Consider the following 11,780-nt stretch of genomic DNA (forward strand, 5'->3'; position numbering starts at 1 on the left):
ATGAATACTTTATATCTAATCCTCTAAATATGAAATATATTGGATGCAGAAACCATTGCTTTTATCCAGTGATGGGAGTTGTGTAACTAACCAGACATGGCACAAACGGAACATGCTGGCTGTTGCAGTCGTGAATACAATGCAAGGGGCACATGTAGCTGAGCAAGCACTTAATTTAGAATGAGAGTACTAGTGGAAAATTGCCTACACTATCAATTCAGTGTTAGACAATAAATTAACAATCTGCAAAACCCCTTAAATATATTATTTCACCCAGTGCTCCTGCATCTTAAGAGACCAACTTGTAAAGTAGCTCTCCACATAAGTGAAGGAGGTGTAGTACAACTTGAGGTTTTTTGTGTATGTTGTGCTTTCTCATTAATGTGTCTTTGAAGGGACACTTCTTATCCCTTTCTAATTTGGCAGAAAGTAATGTTGAAGTTTCAGTTGGGTCACGTCCTGTCAGAGTGAAATGTCTTAGTGTGCAGATGTGTCATGGGAGCTTGGTTCATCCAAGATATAGCCCTTTATTAGGAGTGGCTTCTCTCTTCTTCACTGGCTTTTACCTGCTCATATCCCAAATGAGACAGAAGGGAAGCACAACATATAAATGAAAATCACTTCTCTCCATAATGAATCAGCTGGGGTTTTTTGTTTGTTTGTTTTTTGTTTGTTTGTTTTTTTTTTTCCTGAAGGCACATCAGCTCTAGTGAAGCCACAATGGTGTCTGTAATTGATAGGGATTTCTTTGTTCCCTTGAAAAATCAGAGATGATTTTAAGGCTGGCTCTTACTAAGATAACTAAGATAACCAAATCTCTTCCCCTGGTTTAAAATCTGTCTATCATCTTAATAAAGATGATAATTCATTCCTCTATCACTGATGGAGAAGATGAGACATGGAGTGGTTTTGGTTCCTAGACTGAAATGTGCGTGAACAGCTCATGAAGAAGTGCTTGATGTGTTGTACTGGAAGGATTTTGTGTGCAGAATCATACACCTCTACATCCCTGCCAGCCTCAGTTAAGCCTTGTCTGAGTACAGAATGGGCTTACTGATTACTTGCTGAACTAGAGCTGAAGCACACTGACAGAACAATGTTGTATTACATGTACACCCTAGGTCAGTACAAGTTTTTTGGGGTTGATGACCTAGCACCTCCTATTAGCTTTAAATATGCTGTATTAAGAAAGTGTACAGGACTGGAAATGAGTAGGAAGAGGCTTAGAATAGGATAGGGCATAGTATGCTTTGATTTTAAAATAATCACAACAAAGTATCTCAAACACTGAAGCAATTTAAAGCATATTTCTGATATCCTTTTTTTTTAATCCCTGGTTGGGACAGTGTTGGAATATGCAGTTTCTTTATCAAGGGGAGGAGACTGACAGATGGCAAGAAGGAGTTGAGACGTCCTAGTGAGGCACACAGATAAGCTAAATTAGTGGAATTGATGAAGATTTTGTTGATTCTGCTTTTATGAATGGTTCTTGTTCAAAGATGATTTAGTCTGGCCCACAGTGACCAGTTGGATTCTGCACTTCCTACTGTACTGTGAAATCAGCCTCTGGCTGCAGTTGCTATCAGGCTGCTATCACACTGCTTATTCTGTAGCTCCCAGGCAGGAGTTCACAAAATGAGTAAGGTAGGTGCATTACAAAAACAAGCTGAAAAAGGTTTTGGAACACAGGCACTGGCTTTGGACAGAGTATCACTGTAGCAAGGGGGACAGGGATATTATTCAAGTCACTGAATGCAAAGGTACCCCTGTAGGAGCTAATTTTTTTTTTTTAAAAAAGGTCTCTGTTGGATTCAAAGCTATTCCATCTGGATCCTGAGGAAGGTTGGAACCTCTCACTTATGCTAGATATATACCAGGATGTCATCTGCTTATGGGACTTACCTTGGTTATCCCAAGTATACATCAGGAGTGGCTTCATATCAATATCTGGCCTGTATTTGATTTACATTATTACTTTGTTCAACTCTTATTTTTGTGCAAACAACCTGCCAGTTTTAAATGGAATGGCAATTTAACAAGTTTCGATTTTATTTTTTTTAACCTTTCCAATCCCTAGGTGTAGTGAAAGTATTAAAAAAAATTCAGTAATTCCATAAAAGGAAAAGCTTAGGAGAACAGCTCAGCTCTGTCAGACACAATATTGAAATCAGCACATTTTCCATAAAACACTATGGATGGATCTATGGTTTCTTCTCACTCCTTGGTTAAGAGACCCACTTAATGATAAAACTGGAGCCCAATACCCCCCCCCCCATGGAAAAAAGAGGAAAATACTGTGCTTTTTAGTAATTCTAACCAGTTTGGATAGGGAAGAAACTAGGTATGTTCTCCTCAAATAGCTTCTCACAATCTACTTTCTGTCTTCTCGCAAGACTACTTTCTGTGCTTCTGGTGAGAGGTTAATCTTGGCATGCCTGTTGTTGAGTGCTCCAACACATAAGATCTGCAGCAACTGTGATGGCAACTTATTAAGGTAGGAATAACTAGGGACCCAGAAAGACTTAAATACTAAGTAAGTACAGGGAGTTTGTAGCTATTGTTAAAATATAGAAGATGGAAAATTGGTCACTGAAGAAAGGGTTTTGTAGGTCTGGCTATGGCAATGGCTTGTGTCAAGTGTAATGAATTAGGTGGCACTGCCTTAACATTTGAATGCGTTGAATGCTTGGGGTTCTTTAAAGCAGCTATACAGTAGTGCAGACTGCCATGCTACAATGCAAACTCACATCTGCATGTTTTTCACACCAAAAGAATAAAACCACTTAGCTCACCAGTTATACTCATTCAGCTATGGGAACACTGCGCATCAGATTCTTCCTACATTCTAGAGGGATATAGGAAGCAGATAGGAACTGCTACCTTAGTATGTTTAATGTTTAAACAGTGTTTAAAAAGAACTGATGATGATGCTAAAAGCAGGCAAGGCTATTGGTCCTTTTGCGTTTATCTTACTGTCTTGTAGCAAAGTTTAGCAAATGAGTGGAAGACTAGAATAATCTGGGAAATGTCTGCTCTATAAATCAGTTTTACAAGAGCCATACAAATAGTACAGGGAAAGGAATTTTCAGTTCGGGAGGCCCAGGAGCGTATTTAATTCTCTCACACTGCTTGCCTCTGCTACCTACAGCCTAGGGGCCAGTCACGTGTTGTCCTCCTGTTCTGTATGCTTTTCTGATTTGCACACATAAAATTAAACTGCCTCTTAAGCTACAATTGTTATTCAGTAATAAACGTGTAGGAATTGCTTCAAACTTTTACCTTAATGTGGCTTGTAAAGGGCATCGTATGGTGTACAGATTCATAGATCAAGATTGGTTGATCTAGTTTAACTCATGTATATTGCAACTCAAAACTTTCATCCAATTACTGCTTATAAAAGCCCATTACCTTGTGCTTGATAGTAGCTTATCTTCTGGAATGGTACTAAGTAGTTATTTGACAAAGTCGATGAATAAATACATTTTTGCTGTCAGTTGTTGCAACTGTGACATTTAAAAGGTTCCCAAAACCAGATGATATTCATTATTATTTTTAAATTTGAGGTAAAAATCTTTCTATAGCAATGGTTAACTAGTCTTGCCTGATTATTGCTAGTGGGACATACTGCAGCATAATCCAAACCCATAGGAATGACATTAACCAGGCAGGGCCCATAAATTTAGACTAAGGTTCTCTGCAGCTCACATTACCTCTTTGATCTTTCTCACTGCATATATATGTTCTAATCATAATTAAAACTTTTCACTGATTAATAGTAAAAAATCAAAACCTTATTCAGACATGAGACTGTGTGATAGGGACATTTCAGTTTTATCTGATGCACTCAGCTTAAAGTGAATTTGGAGCATACTTACAGGTACAAAAGCTGCCCATGACCTTGAGAAGCTCATCCAAGGCAGAAAGGGTGGCCTTTCCTCTGAGATATCTAACTCTGCCTTTTTATCATGTCTGTTGGCTATCAGATAATGACTTTTCTCTTCTTGCATTGACATCCTTATTATAGAGCCAGAATGAATAAGATTGGATCACCAGCAGCCTGCAAATTGAGAATGTCAGAAGCAAAGAGAATGTGGCTGCAGAAGGGCTCAGAAAATAAATCTTTTCAGATGCTGTGGCTTTAGGGTATTATGTTGATGTCACAGCAGCATGTATAGGTGCTGTTTCAAATTAACAGGAAAAATCTTCCAATTTTCAGATCCATGGTCTATTTTATCAACATGATAAATACCACTGCAGTGAAACAAATCACTCGAAGTGTAACAGCCCACTTTGTGATGGACAATATATTTCTTCCTCTATTTTCTCATACACAAACAACTTTGAACTAATACAATTTTATAAGCAGGACCCGAACCTATTACTTTTTTCAGAAAGTCTGTATTAGGGCTTGGAAATAAGTATGATGAGAATCCTATTTTACCCATTAAAGTAAAGTTACCTTCATAAGCTCAGATCCAACTTAGGTTGGTAGTGACTTGACCAGGGCAAAAGCAATACTTTTTTTTTATTGTGAGAAACTCTAGTATTTTGGCACATAAGCTTCTCATATAGAATTCGGAAAAAAATATAGCAATATAATAATTTTTCTTTTTATTCTGAGAGGGAAAGGTTTGAAAAAAATTTAATTGGAAAACAATTATATATTTTACCTCAGCAGTCTGCTTGAACTGTGATCTGGATGTCTTGTGTTCTCTTTAGGAGGTTAAGCTCTTTCTGAACTATATCTAATGTGACCTAAAGAGGTAGCTATAGGGCAGATGACAGCTCATGGAAGATGTAGCCCTGGCAGGAAACCTAATCTATACTAGGGGGGGTGGGGGGGGGACCAACCCAACAGCCAAAACTTTCCACAGAAAAGTTCCATTCTTTACAAACTTTACTTTCTGCCTCCACAGAGAAAATGAGAAGGCAGTGAAGAAATTCTTGCTCTAACAGTAACAACTGAGCAGCTGACCTGTGTTCTTTTGCCTGCTATATGCATCTATGAATCTGTAAATCAGCTATCCACTTCTATTATTATTATACTGGCTGAAATTTATGAGACTTTTTAAATGATGAAGTTTCATATTTTCCTTGTGTTGCATTGAACTATTCAACTGGCTCTACTAACCAGCATCTTTCAGCAATCATTAACCTGCTCACATGATTTGAAACTCTGGAAAAGAGCTAATAAAGATGCTATCTTTAGCATTTGAGGTTGAACTACTAACTGAGCTTCAGGAATCACGTCCACCTTATATATATCTTGAACATTCCCAGAGTGCTTGTGGTTATGTGCTGCTTCTTATTTAGGACTTTTGCTATTGAAATAATCCTATTTTTTTTCCATCCTCATCTCCAGTCTTCAATAGTAGTAATCTATTAAAAAAAAAAAAAAAGTAGAGGACTGATTCACATTTACTGCTTAGAAAATAATGACAACTGAAATACTGATCTATCTAGTTATGTAAGGAACTGAGCACTAAGACAGAAACCTGTTAACAAATGCTGGAATCCAAGGATCTTTCTTTAAGAGGTGATATCATATGTGATATATCTTGGTCTGTCTTTCAAGGTGACTTGAATTTTTTAAAATAATTAATGGTTTTGCAGTGTTGTTATGCACTTCCATATGAATTATAGTGTTGATGTCACAGATTATACAAAGCCTATAGTATGACTTAAATTATCATTTGTATCTGTAAAAGCTACAGCAGTATCTGTCTGCATAAATCAAGGAGTTTTCTCAAACCATTAAGAAGCGATTTCATTCCCTCAGATTTTGTCTGAACAGGAGCAGGACTTCTGCGTAAACAGCTGCAGGAATGACAATAATAGCAAAACAGATATTGATTCTTGGGGCGATTTCAATCACCTAGTTTCTTTGCTGCTAAAGGAGCCACCAAAATTCAAGGACACTGAAAGATCTATAGAAATTAAATTACTATTTGAAAAACTGGGGGGAAAAATTCCTTTCTTTAAAATCCCTATTGCTTACTATAGAAGACCCGTTTAGTTAGAGGACTGGTAAATCAGAGTACAGGACTTGCCATACAGCCAAACACCATTCCATATATATGCTGTGCAGTGTCTAGGGGCTGGCTGGATCATATCATGTATTCTGCCCCCTCCCATATTTATCTTTGGCCGGCAGAGCTGAGCCAGGCTTAAAGAGGAGAGAAGACTCTATGCCACTGAAGGGCTGGAAAAAGTAATTCCTCCTCCCCCCCCGCCTGATAGGCAGTGGTGTTTTTCCTGGAGTAGCATAACATTCTGCTGCCTTGCATATATAGCTTATTTTATAGGTTCCACATAGTTCCTTCTTATAAATAATATGATGTTGGTTGCCTTCCATTTGAGATGGCAGAGGAAGGACTTTAAAAACAACCAACCCCCCACCCCCCCAACAAGTGTAGCCTTTAGGGAAGTACATTTATTCACCTTTCTATATAAACTGCAGCATGTATATGTGTGTATTTTAAATGTAAAATGTAGTTTCCACTTCAAGGCTAGTTTCAGCATAGGGTAAACATCAATAGCTGCTAGAGATGAGGTAGCTACACCTTCCTATCTGCTGGGAAGTTGGAAGAAGTCCTGGGTTGTTCCCCAAATAGAAGACACATGCTAAGAAGGGCTGATATTTACAGGTGCCCTGAGAAACATCTGTGTATGCTGCACCATTTTATCTCCAGGCAGTTAGAAGTCTAGGCTGTGGGTATTCCTCCCTGTTCTTAAAACTAAGCTATTTATTATTTTCAAAGAGGATTTAAAGAAAAGAATATATTTCTAAAGGAAACAAATTGCAGTGTGCATTGTTCTGCATTGCTACCAAATGAGATTGAGTGAGAATAAGATTTAGAGAATAGAAAGATGCAGAGTAAGGCTAGAACAACAACTTTGGCTTTTTCTGAGCATGCTGTTTCTTAGATTAGACTCCATTTAAATAATTATGTGTTATGGGAAAGTTGATTAAATTTTGATTTACAAAGGTTTTATAAATCCCTTTATAATGAATGGTGTTGCATGTAGGTTAGAACCTCTGAGATGCCCACAGAGCACCCTTGACAATGTCTTAACCCGGAATACTGACTGTTTTTAAGGCTAGCTAGTTTTTGTGGCCTTTTGAACAAATGGGACCAGAAAATGGTTCAGTCCCAGAAAATAAGCATGCCCTGCAGGGGTGGTTCTAGTAGGACTACCTAAATGAAAGCTCTTTTAGGGATACTGCCTGGAACAACAGGAAGAGAGAAATACCGTCCAGCTTCCACCTTCTCAAAGTAGCAGCTTCATTTCAAAGAGATATGCTTTGTATGTTTAGTCTAATGTTAAAGGTCACTAATTGTTCTTCTTGCAGTTTACCAGATAACTGTGATTTAATCTCTGGACACAATTGCTATTTTGGATGAGGCAGAATGATCTTCGTTTGACTATTAGCCCACCACTACAGCACAAATTGACCCTTGATTGTTTCCTGAGCCCTGCTGTTGACTCCTAACATGCCTGTATGCAAACCATCCTACTTCTATTAATATTCATAGTGGAAATGTGTCTGTTAAATTGTTCCCTGTTTACCCACTGGAGAGGAAAAAAAGAATTTTTGAAAAAAGCTTTGGGATTCTTGGTGGAGAAACTATTATCTAGGCTGATACAAAATCCTCTTCTATCCCCTTTCAAGTGCATGGGCAAATATATGGAGAAAGATATAAACAACTTTGTAATAGAAAAGGAAGTTATTTCTGTTCCTGGTTATCCTGATCATACATGACTGCAAAGAGATTTTCATCTACATACTTACTAACAGCAAGGACTTTTACAATTGTTGATTAACAAATTAAAAAAGAATCACAAAAAAACCCCCAAACAACCCCAAACACCTTCTTCAGTTTCCCCGTATTTGCCTTAATTATTCATTTCAACTATGTGCTGGCAGATAAGTGTTACATTGTTAGGCTCATAATGAGGCCAAGAGGATTCACATGGTGTGGCCAGTTAAGGTGCTTCTATTCAAATTAACTAAACATACTTCTTCCCTACCAAAAAGGTATATATTACATTATAGTCTTGCAATACAGGAGAACTCAGAATGTCCTTCAATATGTGGGTGATGTAAAGAGTTCACATTAGAAGAATTTATCACCATCTCAAAGAGCCTGCTAAACTTAGATATGTAAATTGTATGCACCTGCTCTTATGTGTACTCCTATTTGCATGGGGTAGCTGGATACACTGCTACTTCAATTCTGGTGTGAATATATGAACAACTTCAGTTTCTTATGTGTGAACAGTCAGATTAAAAGACATTAGAAGATTAAAAGCAAGTTGAAATTTTATATTCTTTGCATTAGTTGAAAATGAATTTTTTTGTTAAGAAACTGATAGCATGAAAATAGCTCCTATTTCATATGACACAGTAGAAATACAGTGTGTGAGGTGGAGAAAAGTGAATGCTTGGTGAGGTGGAGAGAAGTGAAAAAGGCTTATTCATGGAAGTGATGTAGCACTGAAAGTAATAAAATGGTGCTCCAGGATTACTAGAGGAATATCAAATCCTAGCAAAATACAATGGGATATGTGTTGTCTGTGCTGGACACTATCTTCATAATGACCTTGCAATTAAAGACTTGGGGAAAATCCCTTCCAACAGCAGTAGAGTCACAGGGCTTTGAACAGCAGTGAAAACTTGGTCCTTTCCTGTGAAAAGGTCCTATGACTCTTGGAGGCGACCAAGTAATAACCACCATGATTGAACCCCAGGGCTGGAATTCGTATTTTACCCCAGTGATCTCCACAGGTCACCTGTCCAAAGTCTGGTGAGACACACGGCTGAAATCTGAGACTTCCACCAAAGATCACCAGTCTGCGTGACTGTTAGCTAAATGACTGAACCAACTGCATGCTAAGACAATATGGAAGCCTTGAATTTAAATTGCTTAAAGCAAGAGCAATGCCATAACTGATTAATTTGCTGAAATTGAACAAAAATAAGCTTAGAAAAGGTGGCTGTTTTCTCTTTAAAGCTCTTGTGCCATGATGTTAAGTATGACCTCCTGATGGTTGTTGTAACTGGATAGTGAAATATGTAAAAACCCGAGATAAGCCTCATATTAATTTTTAACAAGCTAACAGTAAGTTTTTGATCTGCTGTAGAGACAAGATGTAAACTCAGAATTACCCTAATTTTGAAATATTACCTCACCTTGGAGTAGCAGGTGAACAGCTATTTCTCAGAATTTATAAAACCATGGACTTCACAGCATATCCTAAATTGTATAATTGTACTGGCAAAATGCCCAGTTAGAATGGCAATGAAAGTGGATACTTTTTTGATTGTTTTTTTTATATATATATGTTTTGTTTGTTTGTTTGTTTTTAATCTGAAGTGCCCACTGTCCTGAAGCTTGAGGGCAAAACATTAAATGGGAAAGGTTTGAAATCTCTGCATGTATCAAATAGTTCCTTTAACTCCTCATTCTTGTCTTGTGCATCACAAGATATCTTTTGAAGGGTCTTAACTGAGTGGTGAGGGGTGTCTTGAAACCGTACTACAGTGATATGTTGTTAATGACTTGGAGAAGGGAGAGCTCCTGCCTTCCATTGTAAATTGGTAAGGGAATGTGGGTTGATGTTAGGTGTGGTTTTTTTGGTTTGCTGGTTTGTGTGGGTTGTTTTTTTTGTTTGTGTGTGGTTTTGGTTTGTATTTTTTGTTGTTTGGGGTTTTTTTTGTTTTTGTTTTGTTTTGGGTTTGTTTTTTTTTTGGTACTGGAGATAAAGGGACAGACTGCAATTCTTTACCAAGGAAGGTATGAACACTATGCAAAAATAAAATCTTGTTTGAACCCCTGCCACCATCTAGATAGCTTTTGCATTGGTATTAATTGGAGAAATGTGCTAGAAATGTTAACAAGGATAACCACTATGCTTTATGGAGCTACACCTACAACTTTATAATGTTCAGCCTGTGCATGTTGTCCTGCTACAATTTCTTCTAAAAGCTGTACTGAATATCATATAGTGCAGGGACTTTCCCTTTAGATCTTCTCATCTCTCTTGTGCTGACAGCATATGATACAAGAAATATCATGCAGTTTGGATTATTAAAATAATTAATATTTACTGTGTCACTTGTTAGTACTATCTTGTTAAGTCCTTCTGGGGATGAGATCACAGATTTTTCTAACTAGCAGCTGCTGCATAGTTTCCTAAAATACCAGATTTTAAGGTTGGGCCAAGGAAGACAGCATTGATGATAAAAACAGATGGCCTCATTGCTAACAATATACCTGAGATTGCAAGCACTGAATGCTTGTGAAGGTGTGGGCAACCCTGTTGATTCAGGAAGTGCTAAGACTGTTCAGTGAGCTTTTTGGTTCTGAAAGGAAAGTCACTGCTTCTGTTCATCTTCTATATTACTTGGAGATAAACCCTGTCTGTGAAGAAAGATTAGAGATACCCTAATAATGCATATGTTTATTCCTCATGTTGCCCTTTACCAGTGTTTCATTATCCAAAAACTCTGCAAAGACAAACATATACATATCAACCTCAGAAAATTACTGTGATTGAGATAAAAAGTAATGAACAATGCATAATGCATTAATTTACAATATTTGTCAGGATGATTACTGACTATGAATTATGGTCTTATCTCCTCTGATTAATTTAGCACAAGATTTCTTTTTTTTACTCTCTGAGGTAGATATCACTGTATGCTGTAGTTTCTTTTGCACTACTACTCTATCCGAAAAAGTCTTCATCTCTACTAGTTCCTGAATCATTATAGGAGGAATCAATACAGTGTCCAGTCAAATTATCTTGTGCACTGGCTCAGTTATTTGTTCATCTCTCAATTATTCCCAAACATGAAATTACAAAGAAGCAGACACGTCACCAAGGTAGGATTCCAAATGAGCAGGATGTCAGTAAGATGTGCTGGGGGAACGCTGTCTTTTTCAAAACTGCATTATACCAGTTTACATGTGCAGGTTTAATGTACATGCATAATGATCATGGTATGAGATCAGATTAATTATTCATCCATGCAAGCATCTGTAAGTTAGGAACGTAACTGCAATCAGTATTTGCAAGCTTACTGAATTAGATTTGAAATACACTGGGGTTTGTTATGGTTCTATTTTTTCAATGAAGCTTTTATTCTTCTCCACTGGAATTTTGGCAAATTGGTTTTGATCTTAGTAATTTTTTTTTTGTAAACTCTAAAAGCAATTTTAAGCAGAGAAATCTAACTCCAAGGTTCTACCTTGTCTTGAAGTAACAATTTTTATTTCTAATTAGTATGTTCCTGTAAAGGCAGTGTACTTCATTTTCATTATTGGTATTGAATCACAAGAGTAAATGTGGAAGAAGGGTGCTTGAACCTTGGAGTAACATGTAGTTGATCTGCCACATTTGCTTTAGATGTGGCTTCTTTAGGGTGACAATACCTTCCTCAGTGGAAGGAGGAAGAAGTCATAGACGAGATGGTGAGAAAACCCTCATGTGCGAGAATGGGATCTTTCTTTTCAAAGACCATTTGTACCAGTTGTTCCATTAAGCTTTGTCCAAATAAAAACACATTCCTGTTTGTCCTAGTAGTTAACACTGAAGACCCAATGAAAACAGTAACACCTTTTCCTTCTGCTCTAGCACCTTGTCTCTGCTGCTTGCACAGAACAGCTTTTGTAGGGTGGATGGGAAAAAGATGCAGGAAGTTCAGTCACTAGCCTGTTCAGTTAGGTCAAAGACTGGGTTAAAAGGATTAGATGCCTTACCACAAAAAGCAC

Source organism: Haliaeetus leucocephalus, unplaced genomic scaffold (genome assembly GCF_000737465.1).
Source record: "Haliaeetus leucocephalus isolate CR32 unplaced genomic scaffold, Haliaeetus_leucocephalus-4.0 Scaffold92, whole genome shotgun sequence".
NCBI lineage: Eukaryota > Metazoa > Chordata > Aves > Accipitriformes > Accipitridae > Haliaeetus > Haliaeetus leucocephalus.